Genomic DNA, 17,625 nt, shown 5'->3' with positions numbered 1-17,625 from the left:
CGCTATAGAATTTACGTTTAACGTCCGTGCTTATTACCTGTGATCGCCTCTCAAGAAAAATAAAAAAACACATCCATATTTTTAATAATCAAATACTATTTTCTAATATAATTATATTTAACACTTCATAAATATAAGTAATATTTCTTGCTGCCCTAGGCATAGGTCTAGTTTGCATTCTGTAGATATGTTCTTGCATATATTATTATATTTAAATATATACTGATATTTCTATTAGAATATAAGTTCAACTATTTCTATACATGAGACAACAATAAATATTACTTATAACAATGTATTTCTACATTAAAACACTTGCATTATTTGCAAGTTTTATAATTTCAATAGAAAATAGGTCTCAAAAAGCACAATATTCCTCTTTTACACCTAGTTGAGCTGGGGGTAATATATCTCAATGTATCGACAGCCTCCGACAATGTATTAACGGTTAGCGCTTTCAATGGAAACCTGGTATAATTTATCGATTAACGGCTTCTATTACTTTCTATGGGACGCGAAAATCTTTTCGGCAGCCGAAGTCCGGCAGCCGATATTGAGGTATAACGCGCCATTGGAAACAGTCGTTAAACGCTATTGCTTTCGACAGCATATTTAACGGTTTGCGAGTGCACGCAAACTGAATTACGACTCAATGGAAGCGAGGCCTAAAAGGTTAGGAAAAAAATATTTAGTCCACTCTTAAACTAGCAGATATATACTTACAGAGGTTGAATTTGGTACATATTCCATTAATTAAAAATATAGAAGAAAATTAAAAAAGGACACACAGGTAACAGGACACAGCCTTACACAATTATCTATATAGTACATATAATCAGCAATAGCAAGCGATCCGCTAAAAATTGTGCAAACAGGTAATAGTGACATCAATTCATATAACAAATCCCATCAATCTAGGACTAGGTGTAAATAACAAGCTGGGCACTATATCATGCAAAGCATAGTCCCAAATCACCTGATTTAATATAAACAATCCAAATGATGAACAGCCAATAGAATGCAAGCTCAATCCTATTGGCTGATTGGATCAGCCAATAGGATTGAACTTCTATCCTATTGGCTGATTGCATCAGCCAATAGGATTTTTTCTACCTTAATTTTGATTGGCTGATAGAATTCTATCAGCCAATCGGAATCTAAGGGATGCCATCTTGGATGCCATCATTTAAAGGGACCCTCATTCAGTAAGAAGACTCCGGATGAAGAGGATGCTCCGCGTCGGATGTGTTGAAGATGGAACCGCTCCGTATTGGATGGATGAAGATAGAAGATGCCATATAGATGAAGACTTCTGCCCGTCTGGAGGACCACTTCGCCCAGCTTGGATGAAGACTTCTCCCGGCTTCGTTGAGGACTTCGGCCCGGTTGGATGAAGACTTAAGCCGCTTCCTTGAGGATGGATGTCCGGTCTTCAGAACAGTAAGTCGATCTTCAGGGGGTTAGTGTTAGGTTTTTTTAAGGGTGTATTGGGTGGGTTTATTTTTTAGGTTAGGGCTTTGGGCTGCAATAGAGCTAAATGCCCTTTTAAGGGCAATGTCCATCCAAATGCCCTTTTCAGGGCAATGGGGAGCTTAGGTTTTTTTTAGTTAGTATTTTATTTGGGGGTTGGTTGTGTGGGTGGTGGGTTTTACTGTTAGGGGGTTGTTTGTATTATTTTTTTTACAGGTAAAAGAACTGATTACTTTGTGGCAATGCCCCACAAATGGCACTTTTAAGGGCTATTCATAGTTTAGTTTAGGCTAGGGTGTTTTTTATTTTTATTTTTATAGGCCTATCAGATTAGGTGTAATTCGTTTAAATAACTTGTAATTTGTTTATTATTTTCTGCAATTTAGTTTTTTTTTTGTACTTTAGCTAATTGTATGTAATTTATTTAATTGTATTTAATTTAGGTCATTTATTTAATTGTAGTGTTAGGTGTTTTATTTTACAGGTACTTTTGTATTTATTTTAGCTAGGTAGTTATTAAATAGTTAATAACTATTTAGTAACTATTCTACCTAGTTAACATAAATACAAACTTGCCTGTAAAATAAAAATAAACCCTAAGATAGTTACAATGTGACTATTAGTTATGTATTAGCTAGCTTAGGGTTTATTTTACAGGTAACTATTTAGTTTTAAATAGGAATTATTTAGTTATTAATAGTGGGTTTTATTTATATTTATTTAAATTATATTTAAGTTAGGGGGTGTTAGGGTTTAGCGGTTAATACATTTAGTATAGTGGCGGCGACGTTGGGGGTGGCAGATTAGGGGTTAATAAATGTAGGTAGGTTGTGGCGAGATTGGGGGAGGGAGATTAGGGGTTAATAAATATAATGTAGGTGTCGGCGATGTTGGGGGCAGCAGATTAGGGGTTAATAAATATAATGTAAGTGGCGGCGATGTCCAGAGCGGTAGATTAGGGGTTAATAAATATAATGTAGGTGGCGACAATGTCGTGGGCAGCAGATTAGGGGTTAATAAGTGTAAGATTAGGGGAGTTTAGACTTGGGGTTCATGTTAGAGTGTTAGCTGTAAACATAACTTTTATTTCCCCATAGGAATCAATGGGGCTGCGTTACTGAGTTTTACGCTGCTTTTTGGCAGGTATTAGACTTTTTCTCAGCTGGCTCTCCTCGTTGATCCCTATGGGGAAATCGTGCACAAGCACGTACAACCAGCTCACCGCTGACTTAAACAGTATTGGAGTGCAGTATGGAGCTCAATTTTGCTCAATGCTCACTTCTTGCCTTTTTTTTTTTTCTTAAATATCTTTATTTTTGTGTGCCACATACAGGAAAACTTAAAACATCATGTGTTCAATATGAGCAGGATATTACAAAATTACAACATAACTGATGATTCATGAAAATAGTCTGATCCGACTATTTCCTTAGACTGTAGAGAGGCCAAAGACCTACATGAGAAATATAATTTTACTAAAGATTCTTAACTTGGCCTATGAGCAATGGGTCAGTCCTCCCATAAGGCACATTTTAACTTACAGACAATACAAACTCTATTAATTTAGTCAACATTTGCCAACTCGGATTGCTCCACCTCATCTCCCTATACTCCTGGTACCCTATTTAATCAAACTCCCACTCACCTCTTAAATTGGCCTCAAGTATATATTCTGTGTTTCTAAATGGTGCTATAACCTTCTTACGTAATGTGATTGGAAGCGTATGAATGAATGGTTTCCATTTCGTAACAAAAGACTTCACTCTCTTAGTCATGTCTCCCAAACCATCTGACTGTTCAATGAACATTTGATTTAGCAGTGTCTGCTTTAACTGTGTCACAGTAGGTGGATTACGCTTGAGCCAGTTTTGGAATATCAGGCGCCTGGCTATTAAAACTATGTTGGACATGAATAATTTAGAATTTCTCTGTATTTCCCTAAAGTCTAACAGTGTGACATTTCGAAGCGTGAGTTCACTGATGTTCGCCCAATAAGTTGTCATCTTCCAAAATTTAATTAACTTGGGGCAGCTCCACAGCATGTGTCTAATGTCTGCCTCTTCCTTCCCACACTTTGGGCATTTATTTTACCTATTTGTTCTCCATTTCTGGTATTTTTTGGGTGTTATATAACTGTCATGTATGAGTTTGAAGTGTGACTCCCTCACCTCTGACGAAAGAGTATATGCTTTATGTATGCTTTCCTCTATCTCCTTACCAGAAACTTCCTCACCTAACAAGGAACTCCAGACCTCAGCAATTCTACTTATGCATGATGTGTTCGTCGCTCTATTCAAGTTCTTGTAGAGCGGTGATATGGATGTGTTGCCTTGCTCTGCTAACTGTACATTTTGCAATTGTTCAGCTTCTTTTTTCTCCCTAAGTAGTGTTGTGTAGTAATGCCTAGCCTGAAGGTAAGCATAATGGTGTGTTCTAGGCAACCCAAACACCTTTCTCAGATCTTCGAATGTTTGCATGTGGTTCCCCCCTGGCAGAAAAGTTTGGCCCACCGTGTGCAATCCCAGCCCCCTCCAATGTATAAAGGCTTCTGATGTGAACCCCGCCGGGAATTCAGGGTTTCCCCCCATGGCAAGTAAGCTAGTAATCTATTATCTCCTCCCAAATGTTTGCAAGTCAGCCTCCAAGCTCTCGCCGGCTGGTTCAATAGGTCAATGTCATTTAGGTATTTGGTCGCCTGTGAGTGGGTCATATGCAGTATCATTTCTAACGTCCAAGGTTTTATCAGTGTGTTTTCTAGCTTAATATTTGTGAATTTCCCTTGCCCTGTCAGCCAATCAATGGCGAACTTACACTGAGCCGCCCAGTTATAGAATTCAAAGTTGGGCAACGCCAGTCCACCCATCTCACGTGATGCTGGGAGTTTTGAGTAGCTGACCCTATGTTTCTTATTGGTCCATACAAATTGGAGGACCATGCTCACCAGTCTCTGTAGATCTGACTTTTTAAGTAAAAAGGGCAATGTCTGGAAAAAATAAAGTATTTTTGGAAAGTTGACCATTTTTATAAGACCTACCCTGCCTGATAAAGATAAAGGGAGCAGGGACCACGTTTTAAGCAGATTCTTCAGCTGCCCAAGCAAGGGGCCATAGTTTATTGAGTACCACTTCCGTGGGTCTATATTAAGAGTTATACCTAGATACTCAAAATTCCCTTCCACTACCTTTTTGGCTATCACCCTTTGATAATATCCAGATTAGTTCTGTTTTGTCCGTGTTAATCACATACCCTGAAACCTTGCTAAACTCCTCCACTAACTCCATTAATTTGGGTATATTTCTACAGGGGTCCTGAACAAATAATACCATATCATCAGCAAAAAGTGAGATATGCGAAACCGTTTCACCTATCTGCATTCCCTCTAGTTTTTGCCTAATTCTCCACGCCAGGGGCTCAATAGCAATATCAAAAAGAAGCGGAGACAGGGGGCAACCCTTTCTCGTGCCTCTATGAAGAATGAAGGGCGGTGTGGCTATCCCGTTTACAAGAATAGAAGCCTGCAGAATCTTATATAAGTTAGACACCTCCTTTACAAATGAGCCTTCTATTCCCATCTTCCCCAGAGTATGGAAAAGATGTTCCCACAAGACCTTATCGAAGGCTTTTTCAGCATCGATTAGTAATAAGGCTGCTTCTTTGTGGTTTTCTCTCCTTCTACTATCTTGTGACAGCTGCCAGTAATACTGAATGACTGTTTGGACTCTTCTGATGTTAACAAAACCCGTCTGGTCACTATGAATAAGCGACTGCAGGACTCTTGCCAGTCTGTTCGCCAGGATTTTTGTTAGGATTTTATAATCCTCTTTGAGCAGGGATATCGGGCGATAAGACTGTGTTAGGAGGGGGTCTCGTCCTTCTTTTGGTATAATGCTAATGTTAGCTTCTGCAAATCTAAACTTCGCCAGAACCCCGGCTATGTCTGATCCCATAATTTTGTAGAATTCCGCCGGCAGCCCATCAGGACCCGGGGACTTCTCTAGTTTTAAATCTTTGATTGTGGCTGCTATTTCGTCTGGAGTAATAGGGGAGTTAATTTCCTTAAGTTGGTTCTGCTTTATTTTCGGTAGCTGAATAGAAGTCCAGAATCTGTCTCTGTCTGTGTCAAGTACGTGTTGCTTAGAGTAAGGGCCCTTGTAAAAACTGGTGAAGGTGTCTTGGATGTCTGTCTCTTTATTAAGTATGGCTCCTCCCTGTTTTATCGCTAGGACCAAACTCCTTTTCCTAGTCAGTTTGGTCACTCTGGCTAATAACTTCCCAGTTTTACTCCCAACCCTATAGTACTTGGCTTGTGTTTTAGCATGGGCTTTATTGGTTTGTTGGGAGATATAAGTGTCTCTAAGCGTTTTGGCTTCTTTATATTTGTGTCTATTTATGTTGTTGGGATTCCTAAGATATTTGTTTCTCGCATTGAAGAGGCATGTCAAGAGCTGCCCTATTTTTAGTTTGTTTTGTTTCTTGATGGATGTGGCATAAGCCGAGATAGCTCCTCGCAGAACAGCCTTGGCCGTCTCCCAGAATAGAAGAGGGTCATCAATGTGTGCCTTGTTAAGATCTGCATATGTGTGCCATTCCCCCAGGATATGTCTATAAAAGTTTGGGTCTTTGTATAGATAAGTCGGAAAGACCCATTTGTTGGATTTACGGGTAGAGCAACTTGTGTGGATCTTCACCGCTATAGGAGCATGATCCGAAATCGTTATAGGGTCTATTGCTGCCTCTACTACTCTGGGGCATAAGATTGAAGAGACCGGAAAATAATCTAATCTCGACAGTGTCCTTTGCTACAGACATGCACGTATATTCCCTATTCTCTAGGTACTTGGCTCTCCACACATCCTGCAAGCTCAAAGATCTCGCCAACGTGCGTATCACCAATGACTCCTTTTTAGAAATTAAGTACTCTCTGGGTCGTTAGAGCATTTCTATCTGGGTTAGAAAATCTATCTGCAGGGACTTGTGAGGCAATATTAAAGTCCCCTCCAATAAGGAGAGGTGAAGCAGTGAACTTTATTATTTCTGAGTGTAGTGTCCTCCAGAACAGTTGTTTTTGAGTTTGTGGTCCATAAACTCCGACCAGCGCAAAGGATAGCAGCTCAACTTCTAGCTGAATCATGACAAATCTCCCTTCCTGGTCAATCTGCGTTTTGGTAATGGTGTATTGCAAATTTTTCCTAAACAGGACCCTTACCCCCCTGACTCTCCTCTGCTCATATGGCATATAAATAACCTCCCCCACCCAATTATGTTTCAGTTTCTGATGTTCTAATTGCGATAAGTGTGTCTCCTCCAGAATGGCAATGTCAGTTCCTCTGGAGTGTAAGTAACGTAATATTGATCTACGCTTTTGTAATACCCCCTACATTCCAACTCATTATAGATAATTGACTACTCAACATGGTGTAATCTCCTGTGTACTTGATGTGCTGACGTGTATGGTACCATTGGGTAGTGTGTTGTGGCAGCATTGAAATACCTTGGGAATTTCATCAGTTTTATGACCGTATTCTGTCGACTAAGGCTAATCTCCCCCTCACTGGACCCCTGGGAGAGAGGCGAGCATCCTGTTGGCTAGACAAAAAAACATTTAGTAAACAACATAGAAAACAATTTTGAACATACATCACAATTTTAATCAGGTCAAACCTATTTCTCCTCAACCCTTGACCAGTGGTCATATTCTAAGTACCTCTCGTGTACTGTACATCTCACCCCTAAAACTAGATTTCATAGCAAAAAGCTAAGCAACAATATATTACTTCCCCCCTCTTCACGGGTGCTCGTAGACTAAGGGATGTGCACTACTAGATGGTGTCAGCTAAGGAACATTCCCCTTTAGCTAAAGAGAAGGGGTTATCTCTTTGAGTTCCCTCAATATATTGGCACCCATAGGGGGGTTTATTCTTCCCTTTCTGTGGTCTACTTCCTAAAATATATTGCAACAGCTTAACTAGGTTACTCTCTGGTAAATACTTAATAACATAGCTATAACAAAATTTATTAACTTTTTGAGAAAAGAAAAAAAAAACTTTATAATGAGAGTTAATGTTCAACAGTTAACCTTTTGTGAGTCCAGTTCCTTTCATCTCTCACTAGCTATATGAAAAGTGTCCAGAATCCTTTTACCATTTCCTGAGGTTAATCATCACCCGCTCAGGTGTCTTTAGCTGCGAGATCTTGCTCCTGTCTCAGAAACTTCTGGAGGTGCCTAGGATCTTCGAAAAACTTGACCCCCTGTTGGGTCTGAAGCCTAAGTCTCGCCGGGAACAGCAAAGAAAAGGAGCGCCCAGCCTCTATCAATGACTTGCAATAGGGTGAAAACTCTCTTCTTCTACTGGAAATTTCTGCAGAATAGTCTTGGAAGATCAGTAGTTTTTTCCCCTAAAAGCTCAAGGGGGAGTTTTGGCGGTAGGCTCTTAGAAGTAGGATCTTATCTTTAAAATTGAGATATCGGATCATTACTTGACGGGGTCCTCTCGTGTTTTTCTGATCTTGATTGATGTTGCCTACCCTATGGGCTTTCTCAACAACACATGGTATATCCTCGGGTTTCAAGGTGTGGGCAAAGTGCGTTCAGCAAATTCAATTAAGTCCGTATTTGGCACGGTTTCTGGCAGTCCAACAATGCGCAGATTGTTGCGCCTTGAGCGATTCTCAAGGTCGTCAACCTTGTCAAGCAAGATTTTATTCTGAGTCTCAAGAGCAGCAATCTTTGTAGAACTTTCTCTTTGCAATACTTCTCCATCCCCCACTCTTTGTTCGATATGTTGGAGCCTAGAGGAAAAAGACTTAAAATCTGATGACAATGAGTCCATCCCTGTCTGCAGCTGCTCTATCTTGGGCAAAACAAAGCTGAAATTTGAGAAACAATAGGGTGACTGTCTGTCAACCTCTCCTCCGCAGTTTCTGTCGCCATGGTTTCTGCTGCATGTATTTCAACTGCAGCTTTGGATTTCCTTTCTTGGTGTTTTTGCCTATTGGACATGTTGCCAGTGGCTTTAACAAAACTAGAGTAGTACTTCTGCATGAGAAATTTTTTAATAACATTGTGATGATTTACAGACTCCTAACCAAGCCCCACAGTGTCAGATGTATACGCGCGTTTACAGACTCCTGATGGCTCCTGTTTATGTTATCTGTCTTTTCATATGCAGGGAAGGGGGGAGGGGGAGTGTCTGCTCTTCCTGCTTGTCCAGCCCCTTTCAGTGCGTGTCACAGCCTAACCTCATCAACAATGCTAATCTGGGAGCTTCTAAGTAATACCTAGATTACAAGTTGTGCGTTTGTATTTTAATGCTGAAAAAATGGTAATTTCAGCGTTAAAACAGCACCGCAGCCATTACAAGTCTTATCGGTATAGCTGTACCGCAAGCCTTTTAGCCTGTACCGCAACATCAGTACCGCACACGTAAAAATGACGTTTTTTCATGGGATTTCCATAGCACTGCCATTAAAAGTTTTGCAGTGAGGCTAAAAAGCTTGCGTAGCAGCCTATACCGACAAGATCCATTTTGCAATCTAAGAGCAGTAGTTATGAGTTTTACGTAGAGCTGCAACAACTAATCGGCATAATCGATAATAATCGATTATGAAAATAGTTGTCAACGAATCTCATAATCAATTAGTTAGTTTGCAATTAGTTGGTCTGTGCATAACACCAGCTGCTTTACTCCAATGAGCTCCTACACATGGTATTGTGCTTTATGGTTATGCCCTTAGCCAAAAGGATGTCTTCAAATAAACACTAAATTACAAAAAAAATTACAAGAAGTTTAATCTAATTACACCAAATCTAAGCCCCCTAATAAAATAAAAAAGCCCCCCAAAATAAAAAAATTCCCTACCCTATTCTAAATTACAAAAGTAATCAGCTCTATTACCAGCCCTTAAAAGGGCTTTTTGCGGGGCATTGCCCCAAAGTAATCAGCTCTTTTACCTGTAAAAAAAAAATACAATACCCCGCAACATTACAACCCACCACCCCCTGAAGATCTCCCTACCTTGAGTCGTCTTCACTCAGCCGAGCCGAAGTCTTCATCCAATCCGGGCGATGTGGTCCTCCATCCGGTAGAAGTCTTGATCCAAGTGGCAAAGAAGAGGTCCTCCATCCGAGCGAAGTCTTGATCCAAGCGGCAAAGAAGAGGTCTTCCATCCGGGCGATGTCTTCTTCCAAGTGGCATCTTCTATCTTCCGGATCCATCTTCATCCCGCCGACGCGGAACATCCTCCTTCCCCGACGGACTAACGACAAATGAAGGTTCCTTTAAGGGACGTCATTCTATCTAGGATTCTATCAGTCAATCGGAATTAAGGTAGAAAAAATCTGATTGGCTGATGCAATCAGCCAATCAGATTGAAGTTCAATCCGATTGGCTGATCCAATCAGCCAATCGTATTGAGTTCGCATTCTATTGGCTGATCGGAACAACCAATAGAATGCGAGCTCAATACGATTGGCTGATTGGATCAGCCAATCGGATTGAACTTCAATCTGATTGGCTGATTGCATCCTTCATTCGTCGTTAGTCCGTCGGGGAAGGAGGATGTTCCGCATCGGCGGGATGAAGATGGATCCGGAAGAAAGAAGATAGAAGATGCCGCTTGGAAGAAGACATCGCCCGGATGGAAGACCTCTTCTTTGCCGCTTGGATCAAGACTTCGCCCGGATGGAGGACCTCTTCTTTGCCACTTGGATCAAGACTTCTACCGGATGGAGGACCACATCGCCCGGATTGGATGAAGACTTCGGCTCGGCTGAGTGAAGACGACTCAAGGTAGGGAGATCTTCAGGGGGTGGTGGGTTGTAATGTTGGGGGGTATTGTATTTTTTTTTACAGGTAAAAGAGCTGATTACTTTGGGGCAATGCCCCGCAAAAAGCCCTTTTAAGGGCTGGTAATAGAGCTGATTACTTTTGTAATTTAGAATAGGGTAGGGAATTTTTTTATTTTTGGGGATTTTTTATTTTATTAGGGGGCTTAGATTAGGTGTAATTAGATTAAACTTCTTGTAAAAATTTTTTGTAATTTTGTGTTTATTTTTTGTATTATAGATTAGTTTATTTAATTGTATTTTAGTTTAGATAATTGTAGGTAATTTATTTAAATAATTTAATGATAGTGTAGTGTTAGGTTTAATTGTAATTTTGTAATTATTTTAACTAGGTAGCTATTAAATAGTTATTAACTATTTAATAGCTATTGTACCTAGTTAAAATAAATACAAAGTTGCCTGTAAAATAAATATAAATCCTAAAATATCTACAATGTAACTATTAGTTATATTGTAGCTATATTAGGGTTTATTTTATAGGTAAGTATTTAGTTTTAAATAGGATTAATTTATTTAAATTTAGGAATATTATTTTGTTTAATTTAAATTATATTTAATTTAGGGGGGTGTTAGGGTTAGGGTTAGAGTTAGGTTTAGGGGTTAATAAATTTATTATAGTAGCAGGGACGTTGTGGGAGGGAGATAAGGGGTTAATAATTGCAGGTAGGTGGTGGCGATGTTAGGGAGGGCAGATTAGGGGTTAATTCTATTTATTATAGTGTTTGCGAGGCGGGAGTGAGGCGGTTTAGGGGTTAATACATTTATTATAGTGGCGGCGAGGTCCGGTCGGCAGATTAGGGGTTAATAAGTGTCGTTAGGTAGCGGCGACGTTGGGGGGGGGGCAGATTAGGGGGTAATAAATATAATATAGGGGTCGGCGATGTAAGGGGCAGCAGATTAGGGTTTCATAGCTATAATGTAGGTGGCGGCGGTATCTGGTCGGCAGATTAGGGGTTAAAAATTTTTATTATAGTGGCGTCGATGTGGGGGGGCCTCGGTTTAGGGGTACATAGGTAGTTTATGGGTGTTAGTGTACTTTGTAGCACAGTAGTTAAGAGCTTTATATTCACGTGTTAGCCCAAAAAGCTCTTAACTACTGACTTTTTTTGTCGGTAGGAGTCTTGTCGTAGAGGGTCTACCACTCACTTCTCCCAAGACTCCAAATACCGGCGTTAGGCAGATCCCATTGAAAAGATAGGATATGCAATTGGCGTAAGGGGATCTGCGGTAGCCTGGAGTCGCGGTAAGGAAGTGAGCGTTAGACCCTTTCCTGGCTGACTCTAAATACCAGCGGGCGGTAAAAAGCAGCGTTAGGACCCCTTAACGCTGCTTTTGATGGCTAACGCCAAACTCTAAATCTAGGTGTATATTACACATTAAAAAAAATCCTAACACTACAATAAAAATGACAAAGTATCTAATTACAAAAAATATCAAATACTAAATTACAAAAAATAACAAACACTGAATTACGAAAAATAACAAACGAAATTATCAAAAATAAAAAAGAATTACACCTAATCTAGTAGCCCTATAAAAATCAAAAAGCCCACCTAAAAAAAAAAAACCCTAGCCTACAATAAATTATTAATAGCCTTTAAAAGGACCTTTTGTAGGGCATTTACCCTAAGTTAAACAGCTCTTTTACCTGTAAAAAATACAAAGACCCCCCCAACAGTAAAACCCACCACCCAAACAACCCCCCAAAATAAAAAAAAACTAACTCTAAAAAAAACTAATCTACCCATTGGCCTGAAAAGGGCATTTGTATGGGCACTGCCCTTAAAAGGGCATATAGCTCTTTTACGAAAAGCCCAAACCCTAAACTAAAAAAAAAACACCCAAAAAACCCTTAAAAATCCTAACACTAACCCCGAAGATCCACTCACAGTTTATGAAATCCCGCTTGAAGGATCTTGATCCGGGTGGCTTCATCTTCATCCAGGCGGCAGGCGGCTCCATCTTCATCCAGACAGCATCTTCTATCTTCATCTTGGCGGCGTCTTCTATCTTCATCCCGGTGTCGCGGAGCGGGTCCATCCCGAAGACATCCGGCATGGAGCATCCTCTTCATACGGTCGCTGCTGTATACTGAATCTTCAATGCAACGTACTTAAAGGGACAGTCTAGGCCAAAATAAACTTTCATGATTCAGATAGAGCATGTAATTTTAAACAATTTTCCAATTTACTTTTATCACCAATTGTGCTTTGTTCTCTTGGTATTCTTAGTTGAAAGCTTAACCTAGGAGGTTCATATGCTAATTTCTTAGACCTTGAAGCCCACCTCTTTCAGATTGCATTTTAACAGTTTTTCACCACTAGAGGGTGTTAGTTCACATATTTCATATAGATAACACTGTGCTTGTTGTGCACATGAAGTAATCTGGGAGCAGGCACTGATTGGCTAGACTGCAAGTCTGTCAAAAGAACTGAAAAAAGGGGCAGTTTGCAGAGGCTTAGATACAAGATAATCACAGAGGTTAAAAGTATATTATTATAACTGTGTTGGTTATGCAAAACTGGGAAATGGGTAATAAAGGTATTTTCTATCTTATAAAACAATAAAAATTCTGGTGTAGACTGTCCCTTTAATTCAAAATGGCGTCCCTTGCATTCCTATTGGCTGATTTGATTTTGAAATTCAAATCAGACAATAGGAGGAGAGCTACTGAAATCCTATTGGCTGTTCAAATCAGCCAATAGGATGAGAGCTACTGAAATTATATTGGTTATTCAAATAGGTTTAAATAGTTATTATTTAGTTAATAATTGTAACTTTAATTTAGCTCTATTTTAACTATGCTAAAGTTAGCGGGTGTTAAGGTTACGTTAGGGTTAGGGTTACGGTTAGGTTTAGGGTTAGGTTTAGGGTTAGGTTTAGGGGTTAATATAGTTAAATTTAGGCTGTTACAATGTGGGGAACTGGCGGTTTAGGGGTTAATAACTTTAGTGGCAGCGATGTCAGGGAGCGGCAGAATAGGGGTTAATATATTTATTATAGTGTGAGCGATGTTGGGGTGCAGGGGAATAGGGGTTAATAATTTTAGTATAGTGGCGGCGATATCGGGAGTGGCAGATTAGGGGTTAAAAGCTTTATTTAGGTGGCAGCGATATCGGGAGCGTCAGATTATGGGTTACTAATTTTATGTTGGTGCCGTCGATGTCGGGGGCAGCAGATTAGGGGTGTTTAGACGTGAGGTTTATGTTAGGGTGTTAGGTTTAAACTTATCTTTTTTTCCCCCATAGACATCAATGGGGATGCGTTACGAAACTTTTTATTCCGAGATCGCAGGTGTTAGTTTTTTTCTCCCCATTGATGTCTATGGGGAAAGCGTGCACAAGCACATCAAAACAGCGCTTGTATTGTGCGCGGTATGGAGCTCAACGCAACCATATCGCACGCACAAGCCGGTTGTTTGAAAACTTGTAATGGCTGCGCTATAGGGGGTAAAATAACACAACTTTTGTTGCGTTCGTTAAATTCCCTATAGCGCGCATAACTCGTAATCTACCTGTAAGTTTTTAAAAGGTTTTATACTGGATTTTTATATCAGTATCTGTGCATCTTCCTTTTTTACAGTTGTGTATATTACATGCAGTTATATGAAAATTAGTGTACACTGTCCCTATTTGACTATGAGTGAACAAAGGGCTTTAGATAGCTTAAAAGGACAGTTTACCCTACATTTTTATCTGCTTTAATTTGTTTCCAATGATCAGTTTTACCTGCTGGAGTGGAGCTGATTCTTCTGTGGTATCCTTACTTATAATGAAACTTTCTAAACTGAAGTATACAATCAATCTGAGTGAAAGAGAACAGCGCAAAGGGACACGATTCAAGGCAGTTTTATTAACAGATATAACAGTTCAATACAAGTACTACTTACAAAAAGTAAGTGCATTCAGGCATTTCACAAATTATGTTGTGAACATATGGGGTCTCAGTCCGCCAATACAGGTCACCACAGCTAACCGATTGTTCTGACAAGGGATGTTCTCCTCCCGAATTCAGCCTCCAGCAGCAGGGCTCTTGAAAAAGTCCGGGCATACTCCGGGGGAAACGTGTTGAGCTTACCGGTCAAGTCTGCTGTCAGAGAAGGTGCCCTGCTGCTGGAGGCTGAATTCGGAAGGAGAACATCCCTTGTCAGAACTATCGATTAGCTGTGGTGACCTGTATTGGCGGACTGAGACCCCATATGTTCACAACATAATTTGTGAAATGCCTGAATGCACTTACTTTTTGTAAGTAGTACTTGTATTGAACTGTTATATCTGTTAATAAAATTGCCTTGAATCGTGTCCCTTTGCGCTGTTCTCTTTCACTCAGATTGATTGGCTACTTTTTCACTTCTGGTGTGGGGAGAAACACACAGGGACAGAGAACGGCGGTAGCTGGACTGTTTGGGAGCCTATGAAACAGCACTCGTAATTTACTCTATGTGCCCACCATTTGTATTTGCCTTTTCCTCCAGATAACCGGGAGGCAACAGAGCAGTAAGACTGTTTTGTTTTTATATTAATTTAGCGCTGCTTACAAATTCTGCCAATACCATTTTCTAAACTGAAGTATAGGTTAAAGAAAGCCAGTGTAAACATAGCCAGCAGAAGAAATCACAATAAAATGTTAATTTTCAGTTGTTCTATGTATTGTGCTTTGGTTTACAGAGATAATATACAGAAGAATGTGTGTGTGCAGAAAGAGATAAACTAAGGATATCTGATTTCTCTGCAAGCTCAACACATTTTGATGGGTTGTGGTTTCAAAGATCAAAACAGTTTTTTTTTCAAATGCAAAAATAATCCTAAAGAGCAATTTCTCATACATTTTATAGCTTGTATAACAAGTCATTGGAGACACATTAAGGTAAAAACAATTTTGCAGAAAACTGTCCCTTTATGTAAAAATCAGGACATAGTAATAAAAAATGCAGGTAAAAAAGGGTCAGTGGTTATATCAAATGTGATTACATACAGACAGTTATCTGGAAAAAAGACATCTATTTAGTTTTATGAGAGGATGCTACACATAAATTTTAAGAGAAATTATATGATTTTTGACCGATGCATTAGATAGGGGATTTATAGATGGAGGATACTTTTGACTTCTTGTATGAACAATACCTTGTGTTGCCCATTTTTCACCATTTGCCCAAAGTGCATAAGTCACTGGAGAATATTTATGAGAGACCAATAGATAGTGGTATTGGTTCTCTGTTTGAGCATCTTTCCTAGAGGTTTGATGTTATCTTATAGCCATTGGTATTTAACCTATATAGCTTAGCTCATACAAAACACATACTGAACATGGTATCTAATATTGCATAGAAATAAGAACACATTTGTTTAACAATTGATGTTACAGCTTTGTATACATACACTCCTCATCATAAGGGATTGGAAACTTTTGGTTACTTTTTGAATCTATATTCAGACTTCACTATAGAATTTCAACAATTTGTACTGAGAGTAGTAGAGTTTCTCCTTACCCATATTTTTTTTTACATTCAAGAGGGTCTTTAAAGGACCGGTAAACACAGTAGATTTGCATAATCAACAAATGCATGAATAAATGGCTTTTTAGGGAACAGGCTGCTATCCCTGATGAAGTGCTCTGTGTGAGCAGGAAACGCGTCGGAGAGCAGTCTATTCACCTGTGTGCTTGGGTGTATTCACCATGAAGTGTGCTTTGAAATATCTGTTTTATTGGATGAAATAAAGTCTTGGATTTTTAACTTAAACTCCTACAGTGCAGCCTGCATTTCATCTAACTTTTCGTTTGGAATCTGCTTTGCTAATTTATCAGCGTAAGGGAATCGCTGTACAGAAGAATTTGCCATTCTTTTGATTTTTCTCTAAGAGACGGCTGCAGTGAGCAGCGCTGTAATCAAGGAGGTGAAGTGCCGGTGTGTACGGCATCCTGAAGTCGGAAGACGAGCGCCACAGATCCAAACAGTTTCCCTTCCTGTGGTGAGTAGGACTGGCTACATGACATAGAATCTGTGTATGTGTAGATATACCGGTGTGGGACATTCACTTAATAAGTGTTTAAATGTACTGCCTGTGGATATTTGAACTTTTCCGTGACATCTAAAAGAGCTCTGTGTATTGCAACATTGTATGATTACTCAGCAGTGCGGTTGTATACGACAGTCATATATATTGATTACACACATTATGATACTAATGCACTGCTGAGACATAGTTTCACAGGCGATATTACACTGTGTTTTGGGACCACCACCCACTAAGGCTTGAAGCAAGGAGAAAGTCTTTTACTTTACCAGTAAAGCCTATGTTGGTGCATAATGAAGGCTCTTGTATGAATGTTGGAACTTTTACAAAGAAAATGCAATAGCATTTAGGGGTAGATTTAACAAGGGCTGAATGACCCTTGTTCCCCTTGTTTAAATGCGAGCCTTCAGTTAAGACCGCAGCTCCATAACTTGTCCGTTGCCTCTGAGGCTGCGGTCTTCAAGCTGCACGATCCTATGCGATCGTGCTGATTGACACCTCCTGCTAGCGGCCGATTGGCTGCAAATCTGCAGGCAGCGGCATTGCACAAGCAGTTCTGGTGAACTGCTTGTGCAATGATAAATGCCAATAGCGTATTATGTCGGACAGACATTGGTAAATCTACCCCATAGTCTGAACTTTAAATCAGTAGTAGATTTTTTTTATGACAATTTTCAAAGTTATGTCTATTTCCACTCCCTCTGTATCATGTGACAGCCATCAGCCAATCAAAAATGCATATACATATAGTCTGTGAATTCTTGCACATGCTTAGTAGGAGCTGGTGACTCAAAAAGTGTAAATATAAAAGACTGTGCACATTTTGTTAATGGAAGTCAATTGGAGTTGTTTAAAATTGCTGCTCTTTCTGAATCATGAAAGTTTAATTTTGACTTAAGTGTCCCTTTAACTCCAGAGGTATTGGACTGCTATAGGGGCTATGTTTACCCCCTCTTTGTTCATGGGTTGGAGGGAGCATTCCCATGGTTATGGAGCTGTAAATCCCTTCAATTCAAAGAGTATTTACCCAATGCGGGAGTGTGCTATCTTTTCGTTGAATGGAGCGGTCAGGCGTGCTATGATTAGACAGCAAGCCTGTGACACGGTTTTAAAAAGAAGACAGCAATACATAAAAGGTAAGTAAACTTTTGGGTGCATAAATCTTTAATTTCACATCTTTTTAAACATGTACGGCCATCCTTATGTAACGTAATTCGGCACATTTTTTTTTACAAAGTTTATTGTAACTTCAAAGTGTTTATTTAGGTTTAAAAAAAAGAAGTAATTACAGTAAAG

Source organism: Bombina bombina, chromosome 2, assembly GCF_027579735.1.
Source record: "Bombina bombina isolate aBomBom1 chromosome 2, aBomBom1.pri, whole genome shotgun sequence".
Taxonomy (NCBI): Eukaryota; Metazoa; Chordata; class Amphibia; order Anura; family Bombinatoridae; genus Bombina; species Bombina bombina.
Note: the sequence above shows the minus strand (reverse complement) of the source record.